This window comes from Rhagoletis pomonella, unplaced genomic scaffold (assembly GCF_013731165.1).
Source record: "Rhagoletis pomonella isolate Grant_MI unplaced genomic scaffold, Rhpom_1.0 Rhpom_scaffold_00010, whole genome shotgun sequence".
Taxonomy (NCBI): Eukaryota; Metazoa; Arthropoda; class Insecta; order Diptera; family Tephritidae; genus Rhagoletis; species Rhagoletis pomonella.
Genome location: NW_023458564.1, coordinates 36069770 through 36084161, shown reverse-complemented (window position 1 = coordinate 36084161; position 14392 = coordinate 36069770). Strand labels below are relative to the sequence as shown.

At 34.0% G+C, this 14392-nt stretch overlaps 1 protein-coding gene and 1 long non-coding RNA gene across 2 annotated transcripts in view; one reads left to right on the top strand and one right to left on the bottom strand.

Moving 5' to 3' along the window:
- The window catches only part of LOC118746298 (trichohyalin-like), a 96657-nt gene that overhangs the window by 57478 nt on the left and 24787 nt on the right, over nt 1-14392 (top strand). The gene's annotated exons all lie outside the window — the stretch shown is intronic.
- LOC118746301 lies at nt 1538-2425 on the bottom strand. The gene is made up of 2 exons (XR_004993818.1): nt 2051-2425; nt 1538-1989 (listed from the first exon to the last, which is right to left on the bottom strand). It is a non-coding gene; the product is annotated as an uncharacterized LOC118746301 (long non-coding RNA).

The window sequence follows — 14392 nt, the reverse complement described above, 5'->3', positions numbered from 1 at the left end:
TTAGTTAATACTGTAATATTTTTAAAGAAGGAAAATGTTGCTAAATTACAAAAAATTGGATTTTCGGTTTTTATGGAAAATAAATATACGGTACTTGAATATTTTTTGTAACACATATTGAATTGAAACACCTTTGAAGTAAGTGCGCGATATGAAGACTCGAGAAAGCAAAAATTCGATACTTTATCTAGTTTCTAAATACCTTCAAAAATATATTAGCAAACATCAACATTCATAAAAATTAAGCATGCTTCATAAATCAAAATTTTTTTATTCACATTTCACTTTATAAAAAAGCTCTTTAAATCTTTTTTTACTTTTTATTAATGAGGCCAGAAGAGTTTTGGGAGGGAGTAAGAACCCAAAAATAGTACTTGCAAGGCGCAGCTCAGCACGCCGGGTATTTGCTAGTATAGTTATAAGGATAACTCGATTTGGGTTGTTTTGAGTGATTAGCAAGGTCGAAAATGTTCATGTTTTGCATTTGATTTCGCTTAGCGAAACATTTTATTTTAAATTTAATAGTAGCTTTTTACGCATCCTGTATGTTTGCGTGTGCATCAGAGATTTTAGACAGATAATTGCCGGCGTGCGTGAATACATAGGTATAAGTTGGGCCTGTTAATCAAATACAATTCACAATATGAAGCACGATACAACGAGTAATTCACCTCAAAGATTAAATTTTTTTTTGTGGTGGCAGTCTTTAAATAATAAAGCGATATATGCAAATGCATTTGTCTAATAGCTTCACAGTTAATAACCATTTATAATTTTTATTGGAGGCTATGGGAGTGTTCCGTGACGCCTGCAAGCTATTAAAATATTTTGTTACAGTATTTGTTACTTTAAATTTATAAGTTATCATAAGATCAAGGCTGCTGCTACTGACAACTAAACGTCCGACATTGGTGTAGGTGCATGTAGCATGCACCTCATCAGTTTCTCGCCGCCATATTTGAATATGTGCTTACATACATACATACATACATAGGTCAGCTGGCGAACCATAGCATCCGGCAGTAGTGTTCTTTTTGATCCGCGCTATTACAAATTACAAATTTCGTAATGATTGGCCATGGTGGAATTATACAAGGTGTTGTACGTAGTGACAGCTCATGTCGACAGCTCCCTTACAAAAGGTTGTAATATGGAAGCACGAGAGAAACGGGAAGAAAAAAAGCCCGCTTTGCGAAGTAGTACGAAATTTGGCACTATTTTTCATATAAAATTTTGCATATAAATAGTTACAAACGGTATATTATGATAAGCTAAATTCGCGAAAGTAGTATATATAACGTAGTACTTATGCAATAAATGGTAATTTAGTTTATTAAACACAATGTCCTATAATTATAGTCAAACTTCCAAAACCAAAAAGTTAGTGGTGACCCCGAGTCGTTACAACATGACGGAATCGACAAAAGGGCGCATCGACGGATGGGGAGAATATTTCATCGAACAAAATGCCAACTAAAGATGTGGAGCTTGCATCGCAATGCAAGCTGCGACCGTTCTGAACTGAGAATATAATCTGGTCCTCTCAGCAATTAGCAGCGATGCTTTAAAGGAAGCTGCGGATGTTTTAAAAACCTTACCAACTCAAGACCGATATATTAACCTCAAAAGTCAACTATTGTCACGTTTTACTGATTCAGCCGACCCACATAGGGTATTTGGCTGATTTAGGCATATTTTTATCGCTACAAACATCAAATATAGTTTTAGTTATCGAATAAAACATTCACTATAACTACCCTGTTACTAATAGAAAATTCAATCGTAGTGAAATCTTATTGTCAATATTATTGTGGCTTATTAACATTTGTTTCCATATTGTTATTGAGCTTTGTAGCACTATTATGTTTTTAGGGAAAAGGGAAAAAGCAACAGTCTTAGCGGTAGAAGTTACCAAAAAAACAGTTATATCGTTGGAAAAGCAGGGCCAGTGGCAGTGAACCACAGACGGGATTGCAGCAGCAAAAATCACTGGGGAATAGATGCATAGTTAAATACGTAGTTCTTGTTTAAATCTTCCATCTAAACTTACCAAGAAAACAGTTATATCGTTGAAAAAGCAAGGCCAGTGGCAGTGAACCACAGACGGAATTGCAGCGGAAGGAAGCACCGACCAAAATAACTACAAATCCTTGGGGAGAACTCTAAACCGATGTTTTTTTGCCGAATTAATGTTGAAATTTCTAATTTAATTTTCAGTTGCCAACGATAAGAATAGAGTAAATGTCAAAGAATTGTTCAGTGATTGCAAATCAGTTTTGGAATAGGGAATGAGGTAGTTTAGTACTTTTTTAAAGGCGATAAAATGTAGTTTTTTCAAGAGGGAAACACTGATATAGCTAAGGGAGCCAAGATGGCGGATTAGAGCGAGAACGCTGTCAATATCCAACACCTTGTATTATTCCACCATGATGATTGGCTAATAAAGCACCTATTACGTCATCATCGATTGGAGAAGCAAGATGTACCGGGATTAAAAGGTACGATTAGCATACGGAGGGCTTCCCTCCATAATTTAAGTCGGCTCTGGGTATGAATCAGCGATTTTTGTTTGGTACAGGATTTGGAACCCACCACCACGTTAAACGTCCTAGCATATTTCTCCGATTGAAGGATAATCATAATGATTAAATGAATTTTTATTTTCGAATTTTTATTCTCGTTATTCGGTATATGAGTCGAGCAGTACGTTCACGACTGTAATAATCCGAAATATGCGAAATATCCACGACTGTTACGAATTCGAGACCTATTTTAAATGATAGAAATTATCTTCTTCTTCAATGTTTTGTTTTTTTGTTGCTCAAAAGGTTTTTTGTTGAAATAGGTCCTCACTAAAACATACCCAGTGGGAAAATGTAATGTATAGTAATGGAAAAAATAATCAGTAAAACAACCCTTTTCACATTCGAAAATGCATTTTTTCCCCAGGGCGATGTCCTAAGAAAAGTGGGGCATTAAATTTTGCATTACCTAGTATCGAGAAATAAATGTGTTTTAATGTGAAATTTTTCGAACTTTTTGAATACATTAGAAAGCTGCTTACATAGTTAGCAGTAATATAATCGAGAACTCATAAGAAGTACGTTATATTATTCATCACGCATGTAATGCATTACTACTTTTCCGAGTGGGTAATAACCGAAGAAACAAGTAGAACGACTGAGAGCGTGGAGAAAAAAAACGATCACAACATTTACTGTTTTCAGTTTGACGTACATCTATCAAAGGGAAAGCAGCGGGGGAGTTTTCATGCCACCTTTCAATACATCGGTTATTTAGCTTGAGGAATAGCATGTTTAAATGGAATTTTGCCAAAATCGGTAAACCTAACTATATACCGATTTTTCTGTATAAATACTCTTAAATATGTGCAGCGTTTGAAATTTTATTTGACAATTTTTCTTGTCATATTCGTGGTATATTTACAAAGTTTGCTTAGATCCATGTACATATGTATGTATGAAATGTGTACAATTTAAAGTGACTTATTTATTACATATTTATTAATATGCGTACTCACTATGGGCGTCATGACGTCGAATGACATCATTTGCAAATGTGGCGCGACAAAGCAACGCTTCTATTTAATCCCATGTTTGAATATGGAAAAACTTGTTCAAAATAAGCGCCACCAGCACTCAGTCACAAGCTGAGCGCCACTGAAGTTGAAAAATGGAAGAATAAGTTCGATTTGTTTCTAACTGTGACGATGACAGCTTAAAGTAAACTATTATTAACACCACCAAAAACACAACAACTTGGATTTATTTGTCACGTCGATTGTCGACTGCTCTAGAACATATTTATGTATGTAAAAAACGTGCCTCAACCTTAGATTTTCTCCCATGCCTTACCATAAATTCTTTAAAGTCACATCCAATCAACAATAGTTGTTTGGGAGTAAGGAGCATAGAAGGGGAAAGGGGGAATACAAGTGTTGCTATTGACGCTGATATACGCACTTACATACATAGTTATGGATATACTTGTACTCATTCATACCTGGTGTATCCCACAGATCCATAAAGCACTGCTCAAGCGTTCAGTCATTGTTCATGGTCAGTTTTATGTTGTGGCATTGTACATAGCCACATTGTTCATGTCGCTAATGCTCTGGGCTGTTAAAGTGGCTGGGTTTGCTATTGTGGCATTGATTTTTTATTAAATAGTCTCCATATTTTTTGCTAATGTACTTCCGATGTGTGCACATACATATGTACATGCAAAGGATTTATGTAAGTACGACATTAAATTTAAATAATTTATTACTTAGCATAGTAAAGATAGTAATGTGTTGGCGCGTGCCAATATAAATACATCATCTCTATGTGCATTCGGGTGGTCCAAAAATGCATGTGAAAAAGTAAAGTCGGAATTTAATTTAAAATCAAACAACCTTTCTAATTTAATGTTTTTGCATAGCGATCGGGTCTTATCACGAGTTTAATTTCCCCGAACCGGTTTACTTTGCATTTCCGTGTATTCACAATGGGCGGATAGAAGATTTCCGGCGAAACTCACGATAAGGCTGAATATGTAGGAGTTTACGTACAGTGGTGGCAAAATAAATAGGGACGCGTCATTCAAACAAATTTTGCCAATTTTCTTTTGTGTATTTAATATTTTTTGTATCAAAATGCAGCTCATTATTTAACAAAAACCGTACGAATTTCGAACTTTCTGCAAAACTTGTGCAAGTTCTGTAAAATTGCATTTGAATTTTAAACTTTTTAATCAGAGTTTGCAGGACTTTTTTGAGTATGCAGTTTTATAACCCGTTAAATTGTAGTATAATAAAGTATAAGTTTTAAAAATCTCGTTGATTTTTGGTAATTTTTTCACGCATTTTCTTCCATACAAAATATGAATGACAATTTTTTTATGTAAGAAATGCGTACTAAAAGTCATTTGTCATTTTGTCATTTATTTAACAAGAAAATTAGTGCAGGAAGTCAGAAGAAAATTATATGAACTAAAGAACTATACGAACTAACGAACTAGTTCACTCAACGGTTCACTCAAAAGAACTAAAGTGCCCAACTCTAGACTTTACTTATTTCGGACCACCCTAATGTGCATACATATGTATGTAAGTTGTATGCATTAAAATTGACAACAGTTATGTTTTTCAAATCACATAGAATCGTCTGGCAACAATGCGGAAATACAATATTCATAATTACCAGAAGCCTGTGGGCTTCACAGGTACTCCCCACAACTTTGTGTATGTATGTATGAAAGTATAAAGTGCTTGTTCATTCACACTCATTTAAATATTTTCACACACTTATTTTTCATATTAAGTAATAAGAAACTTTGACTTTGGTGATGTGCTACCTCGCAATGATGTCAGTGTAGACTCATCTTAAATGACCATCGTTATCATAATATGACAAACAAAATAAAGTTTTAACGACATTTTAAACCCATAATTACAAACATCTCCTTTTGAACAAACTTTTAATTCACTTAAAAACTTTTAAACTTTGTAATAAGTGGAATAGCAAAATGTAAGATTTTAGTAAGAAACCAACTTTTAGACAAAAAACCATCGACGTCATTGTTCATATATAAAAATCCTGGCTACGGCCCTGATTAGGAGTACCGTTAATTGCTTCATAATCCAAAAATCGCAACAGAACCGAGTTAGTATGGGATCACCCTTGAGATAGCATCTTTCCTACAAAAAAAATTTCAAAAACGGTTCACGTAGTACAAAGTTATCCCGTAACATCAATAAAAAAAAAAATATTGCGACGAATTGATAATCTCCTCCTGTTTTTTTAAGTCGGTTAAAAATGACACACAGTTACAAAGCATATCTAAGCAAAGTATCTCTAGCATGGAACTTTTGAAACAAACTCTCTCTCCCCAACTATGAAGAGAGGGAATTATTTAATTGAAATATGTATCACAAAATGGGTGTGAGCCGAAAGAGGCTTAAGTAGATTATGATTTAAAAGTGATTTTAAGAGGACCGCTTTCAAATGGCCCTAGGAAAATAAATTTTATTGGTATATTAATTAATTCCAGAAATGTATTCATACAAAGTTTAAAATATAGGGCAATGAAAAATACATTAAAAGGAGTTCTAAAATTTAAGTAACACATTATTATTGCAGCAAATAACACCTGATCAATTGATCATATTCATGACTTAACATCTATACAAATATTTGTCGCAGCCTCAACACAATTTTTTACAATCTTGAAGAGAAATGACAGTTTCTAGCACTCATAAAATACGGCGCATTTGTGCGATAGTGGCGCACTAAAATGCAAGCAAAACAACCTTAAATAAAAAGAAAAAAAAGCTAATACAACAATTACAAGAACAAAACTTCACGCCCCACTGGCATATCGATGACTTTTCAGTTTCCATTTAGACAAAGCAACTGCCAGTGGCAGCCTTCCCCAAGTGTTCAGAGGCCTTGGCCAAAGTGTTGGTATACATAGTGCAATCATCGTGAAGCATTCAAAAACATTCACCGCTCTGCAGCGGGATGAAAGACGATACACGCAGCTAGTTGCCACATGCCACTTGACAGATGCCACAAGCATACTTAGATCTGTGCACAGGTCCTGATGTACATACATACATACATGCATACTTGTAGGAGTGAAAATAGTTGGGTATATAGACGCATGGTAAGAGAATGTTAATGTCAATTGACACCAGATGGAATGTGAAGTTTCGAGTAGTCGGTCGTGACTAAAGTGTTCTACAAATCTAGATACTCTAATATATACGCAAAATATAGTGCACGTTAATTTGTTTTTAAACGTACATACAGTGACGAACAAAAGTATTGGCATAGTGCATTTTTCGCCATATATGCAAAGTTTTTTATTCTAATTTATTTTCGATAATTTTTTATAAAAATATAAGCCATTCTACACCAGAAAACGTAATAACAAAATCTCTAAACTTTGTGCAAAACTCAGGAAAATTCACTAAATTTGCACACTAATTTGCAACTTTTTATTCAAAAATTCTAAGTATGCAGTTTTATAGCCCATTCAAATTTAGTCTAACAAAGTGCAAGTTTAAAGTTGCTAGAAAATCCCATTGATTTTTGGCAATTTTTTTAGTGGAAGGTGTTGCTCATTTTCTCCATACAAAAAATAATTGTGCCAATACTTCTGTTCGGCACTGTATATGATGGTTAATATTTTATGGTTATTATTAATTCTTACGAAGGCAAATTTTCATTGAAATCTGAAAAAAAATGCAAAAACGGTTATTATTTCTTATTTTGACTTCATATTCGGATTCGGCGGAAAATTTTACATAAGAAATGATCATCAAGTGCCACAGATCATTTTTGTCTGGTGCAAATATCAGCATTGACAAATTTTATGTTTTCCGCACTTTTAGCATAGAAAATGATTAGCCGAACTTGAATGGATAAACCGCGTGGTTTGAATTAATTCGATTTTTGCCACCTGTGCGCCGATCTTTGGCGATTTTTTGGTAACAGGTACAACTTACCAAAACTGGCGTTGAATTTTAGAAATTTTTATGCGAACCGTGTTGCGCATTTTATTCCATAAGAAGTTCATGTTTATGTGAAAAAAAGTGTAAAAGATCCAAATTTTGGTGAAATTTCGTTCGGTTTTATTTTTATTGTATAAAGTTTGAACCCCTGATTTATATGTATGGATTTGGTTAAAGCATGGACCAAATTTTGATAGAAAAATACCACAACAAAATTATTTTGTGGTAAAAAATATTGATTGGGAACCTAATGAAATATTGCTTCAAAGGGATATGTACGTAGGTATAAAAATTTGGTCACACAGATTTATTAAAAAACTAAACAACAATCTTTTTTTTCAGTATCACCCTCTCAATCGGTAATGCTACGGTCACAGATATCACATATAAATTTTCTACCCAATGGGAGACGGTTAAGGCCTGTCGCACAGGGGGAAAGTTTAGATTCCTCTATAGAGACTCAAAGAATTAAAACTAACTTCTCTTACATCTGATACCCAAAATCGATACTACCATAGTCGAAGATATCACATTTAAATTCCGGTCCCGTTTGGAGTCGGTTAAGGCGTGTCGCAAAAGGGACAAAGGCCAGATATCTCTATGGAGGCTCAAAAAATTTAAAATATTTTTTTCATTTAATGCCCAAAATCGATACTACTGAAGTCGAAGATATCATATTTAAATTTTGGTCCCGTTTGGAATCGGCTAAGACGTTTTCATAGGGTAACCTGAACTTTGACCCTTGTGCGACACGCGTTAGCCCACTTCCATCAGGACAAAAATTTATATATGACATCTTCGACTATAGTAGCGTCCGCTATGTCGATACATGAGGCTTAGGAAATCTGATGTAAAAATTTTGCTCAAACATTTGTTTCCCAAAAAATCTGATGACACTAAGTTAATGTAAAATTTCGTCCTGAATCCGAATATGGAATCAAATTTTAGAAAACTTTTCGAGATATACTAGCTAAACTTTGGTTTTATCAGTCTTTGAAAAGACAATTCACTAAATTGCAATTATCTTATCTTAGATACAAGACGTGGTTAGCCAATTGAAATTCCTATAACAAGTTGTATACGACACTTTTCATTCAAACCGGCGGCATCGGAGCTATTTACTATATTTCTGAGAATTTTGCAAACAAAAAGATATAAGTGGGTTCAAACTTTTCAATAGGATTCCTGCGAGAGGGTTTTGAAAAATTTTCTCAAACTAAGATCGTACACCAGTTTTATATATGTTACCGGCCAAACCCGATCTGCATGATACCATGTAGATTAAATATTAGCAAAAGGAGTTTAAAAGCCATATGTCTAATTCACATACATATAGACAAGAGAATTAGTTACAAATTTATTTATTTTAGTACACTGCGGGGGGGTGAAATAACACAAACGGCAATAACGCAAATTTGTGTTATTTCCCATTTGAATGTGAAATAACACAAATTTGCTTTATTTCATTTCTCGTTGAGCAATAAGACCAACTTTTATACTTAACAATTTGAGTAATAAAGCAAACTAGTGCACATATGTACGTAGTCACCCAGTTACATTTGACAAAAAGTAGTACATGAACAAGTTAAATGGACGGATTTGTAAGTATACAATTTTGAAAGTGCCCGGCGTCGCGGCGGTCCGCGTTGGCGCGCCGCCCCGCGCCACCCGCGCCGCGTTCGACGACGCGCTCGCGTCCTCCGCCCCTCCCCTCCTTTCGCAATTATGTACTGGTGGCATTATAACCGTTTAGAAAAAGGAAAAATTATAAAATAACACTAGTTCACTTCTGAAACTGCTTTTTAATGTCCAAGTAATGGGAATTATTGTGTATGGTGTTATTGCATGCTGCATCCCACCCATAGTGGAATTTACCAGGTGCCACTGCTTTATTTGAAAATTTGCCTATAAAATGTGACTATAAGGCAGCCGAATGTCAGAAAATAAAGCGAGAAAGCCGTGTTATTACTTCATCTGTTTATTGCGACATGGTTCCATGCAAACTTTTTAAGGTTTTCCAGCAATGTTTTTAACAACATATTAAAAAGCATACAGAATAAATTCATACAAAAGCGCTATGTCCAATATGCGGAGCAGTTTTTAAAGACGATGCTTTTCCTATATTTTGTTAGACTTTTCATAAGTAAAAATATTTTGTGAATATTACTTTCTTCATATGAATTATATCACATTTTTTGTTTAATTCAAGGCCTATCAAACAGGTTTAGAGCATTTGAGCAAAAACAACATTTGCCTGTATTTTGTTGTTGCTTCTGGTATCGAAGGTGCCAAAAACTGTTCTGATTTTTTCTTCTACATCAAAGCGTGCCATGCGAAATACGAAAAAGCTAAAAAATTTAAATTGAAAAAATGAAAATTGTTGCAGCTTTCTTTCTTAGTAAATTGGTTCGCTTCTCGAAGCATTGATCCACCATCCTGTGCCAGGTCCAGTAATCAGCGGTTGTGCTGCTGAGTTGGTCGAGCTTTCCAAAAGCTGCTATTTAATCGCTGGTTTTGTATGGAAAATGTTTCACATGCAAATAGATTTTAACAATTTAGAATTTTTTTGAGAAGAAATGTTAAATATTTGACATTTTCGAGAACAAATAATTTGAAATAAATCAAATCAGCTGCTATACTGATATTACCTGTGCAATGTGCCTTGGTTTAACTGTATTTTTGGAATAAACAAAGTTCTTTTTGCTTCTGTCAGTAAACTGTGCTTTTTGTTTTTACAAATAGTATAAATAAGCAATGGGAAATAAGGCAAAATTTGTTTTATTTCCAACCTTTGTTGGAAATAAAGCAAAACTCAGATTTTGGTATTATTTCCCATTTAAAAGTGAAATAAAGCAAATTTTGCGTTATTGCCGTTTGTGTTATTTCACCCCCCCGTACACTGCATGTACTTTAAATTTTTTTTAGTTTGAGTTAATTGGATACTCCGCAATTAATCTATGTAGTCCGGTTATGCTATCTTTGGCCGCTGTAGTCCCATCGTGCGACGCCGACACGAAAAAAATTAATTCTCATACTTACGGTGACCATATTTATGGGAGCCGAATACGGGGCAAAAAATAATTTTGCAAATTTTTTCCACAAATGCTTACAGATCCTTAGGCTTTAGATCCTAGACGTACTGGCCCTGAAACAGCATTCTTATAGTAACATCTCAAATTTGTAGGATAGTTGTTTAAAACATTCGTTCAATTTTAGTATAATAAAGTGTAATTTTGATATCGCTAAGACTTTTTAGGCAATTTTTTTGTTGACAATGTTACGCAGTTTTTCATAAAAAGTAAGTATCTATGTTCGATAATTTTTTTAAAGGAGAGGCAAATGAGCAGCACAAAATTTCGGGTCCTTATTTATATTTTGGTCACTGTATGTATTCCTCGATTCGAATCACAGGCTTTCAGTTTAGAAAATAACAGCTGTTGATGGAGCAAATTACGATCATATACCAACAGCACTTACGGCAGGTACATGGGCATGGCATTTTAATGAGCTGTTAAGGAGTCAAAATAACGAACACCGAATACGGGGCAAATACAGGGCACTAAAAGAAATACAGAACATTTGGCGTCCTGTATAAAATAAATAAATTACCAGGACAATGGGTCAAAAAAGAGGACTGTCCCGTATAATATAGGACGGATGGTCACCGTACTTATACTACATAGACGTCAATGGATACAATTTCTGACACATTTTTATTTTGTAAAAAATTATGTCAATTATAGTTAAGGTGTACGACTTGTTTCGACAACCTAAAATGGAGGTGTAAAAACAGACATAATAGGAAGTCATTAAAAGCTTCCTACGTCACAATATAGTTTTGCACAGCGTTTATTTATAGCTAAAATATATTTACGGCTATGTACTTTAAATTGTCGCATGGCTACAAACATAGATTTTTATCGAAAACTCTTTTTATTTTGGGTTAATTTGATGCTCTGCAATTAATCTATGTAGTCCGGTTACGCTATTTTTGGTCGCTGTAGTCCGATCGTGCGACGCCGACACGAGAAAAATTAATAAAAAGAAATTACGTTTGTTACTCATACATAGACATCAATGTATGAAATTTCTAACATATTTGTATTTTGTAACGAATTTTGTCAAATATAGCAATAGCGTTGAACTTGTTTCGACAACCGAGAACAGAGGTGTAAAAACAGACATAATACGATGTCATTAAAAGCTTCCTACGTCACAATATAATTTTGCACAGCGTTTATTTATAGCTAAAATATATTTACGGCTATGTCATTTTTCTATGTTAATTAGAAACTAGTTTTGTAAAAAATACAAATACTATGCTACTAGTTATACATTTTTGAAATGCTAAGCCAAAAGATAATTTGTACATTTTGTCCCATATTAAAAATAAGTGTATGTATCAGACAATATATGTACAGCTTATTTACGCTAATTTAATACCCGTACGAAGCTGATAGCATCCAAAGGTGATGTAATCCACAGAATTAATTTTTTTGGGACAGTCTAATGTACATACATTCAATTTATTGTAACAGATATAAATTACTTGGTCATATTAAGGTGAAAAAAATTATTAATATCATCATTACAAAGATTTTAGTTTCACATTAATTTCTGTTAAGTGCCACTTAATTGCAATATCAATTGCTTTCGCATATACTCGTAAATAGAAAACCAACTCATCTGTACCTTTAAAATTTGCCATACAATCATTGTTTAAACAATTTATTTAATGAATGTAATTAATTTTATTGACATTACTGGCTATTCAATATCTGTTTATTGTTGTTGGAGCAGCAAATGACAGACATGAAAGCGCCAACTCCAGTGCAAGTCAAATTCCGGCTGCAGGAATGCTTCAATTAATTGCAGAAACCTGTTTTAATTGCATTTGCCTTCAGCGTTGCCGTTTTGATACAATTGTAGGATTTTTGATACTTTTTTTCCTAAAATGTAAGATTTGATACTTCGATACCTTCTTGTTCACAAATGCCATATTTTGTTACTCTCGGCTGGCAGACATTAATTTTTGAAAACTATGAATAATATTACTAGTTTAAAGGTGAATATTTTTTTTTTTGTTGTTATTCAAAGCCTCAAAATTTATATATATATATTTATAAGTTTGATTTGGTAACTCTTATAAGGGAAACACAACCCGGAATTTCTTGCACACGCCGCTGTTATAGGGCTCCTAAACCACACAAAAACATTGCGTAATATCGGGCTTGCGTCGGTCTTTTGCATGGTGTATGGGGTTCTTTGTACTAAATTGCACAGTTATTACGCTAAAATCAAAATTAATTTGATATTTTGCTCATGCTTGTGTTACAGTACAATAACTTGTGCTACGTATGGCGACAACTGAAAAATTTTCAGTATAGTTTTGATTTTGGTGTTCAGATTGTGCTGTAAACTATGGATCAGGGAGTAGAAAAAAATAAAAAATTTTAATATTTTTTTTTGTGTTTCAAAGCTGAAGCTATCAAAATATACAAGGCACATTCATATTACTTGAGCAACGTTTTTTCAAAATAAGGTTTACGCAAATTCAACGGAAATTGCACACGGAAATGGTGCAACGGAAATGGTTGAGACGGAAGCAAGCGCTTCTTGATTGTACATATCGTCGTTTAAAGTACAAAACCGCGTATCGCCATTCTGCAAAACCGCGTAACTGACATTGGCATTTGCTCACACAAGCTCTTCCTTATCCTTATCCATTCGTCCCGAAATATACTAGCCAGAAATGCGATTTCTTTATAAAAAAAAGGGAACCATTTTGAAATATGAATGTTTTTACTCTCTTGAAAATAATTTATGCAACCTCACATACGCGGTTTTGCATTTTATTGATACGCGGTTTTGTACTTTAAACGACGATAAGATATTAATTTAACAAAAACTTGCTAATAAAAGGTATAAGAATAACACTTAGAAAATGAACAGTAAAGGAATGACAGTAAAGGTGAGTACGTACAGAAAAAGGATAAAGGCAAAGGTAAAGATAAAAACAAAAACAAAGATGTGTAAAGATAAAGGCAAAAATTAAGACCAAGGTCAATTTTAACACTTTACTTATATATGGGCAAAGGTGAAGGGGAAAATGTAGATGAAGAAAATGATAAACATAAAAATAAAAAAATAAAAGTTTAACAAATAACAGTTTTGTTTTCTTTTGATACTTTTTGACCCTCTCTCTTCTTGTCAACTGATACATTTTTTTAAGCTCGCGGCAACGCCGTTCGCCTTATCATTGCAACAAATACCTACATATGTACATGCATACACACATTCATATGTATGTATGTACGTGCATTAGGTTGGTGCAAAAATACACTTTCGCGAATTTGCGTGCTTCCTTCACCCAGAACTGAGGAATATCGCAAATAAGGGGACGCGTAGTTTTTATTTTGAAATCGGTAATGTACCCGAATTAAATTGGGTTGGGCTAAAACTTTTTTTAAATGTATGATTTCTGGTTTGACCGTTATGAAATTTTTATACCCGAGCGCACTTGTGCACAAGGGTATATTAACTTTGTTCACTAAACGGTTGTTTGTAACAGCCAAAACGAATCGGGATAAATAAAGACAAATGTATACATAAATGCTCAGAATGAATAGAGAAGTCGATTAAGCAAAAATTGAAATATCTCAACGAAATTTGGTATGTAGGTTTCCGTTTATCCAAGATGATGAAGATAGTTCACTCAGAAATGATATTTACGATAACTTTTAGACGAAAAATAAGAATATTATAAATGTTTGGAAAATGGGCGTAGCCACCACAGCACACCAAATGGCAAAAAAAAAAATTAAAATCGGACAATAACCACGCCCACATCCCATATAACGGTAATTTAGAGAA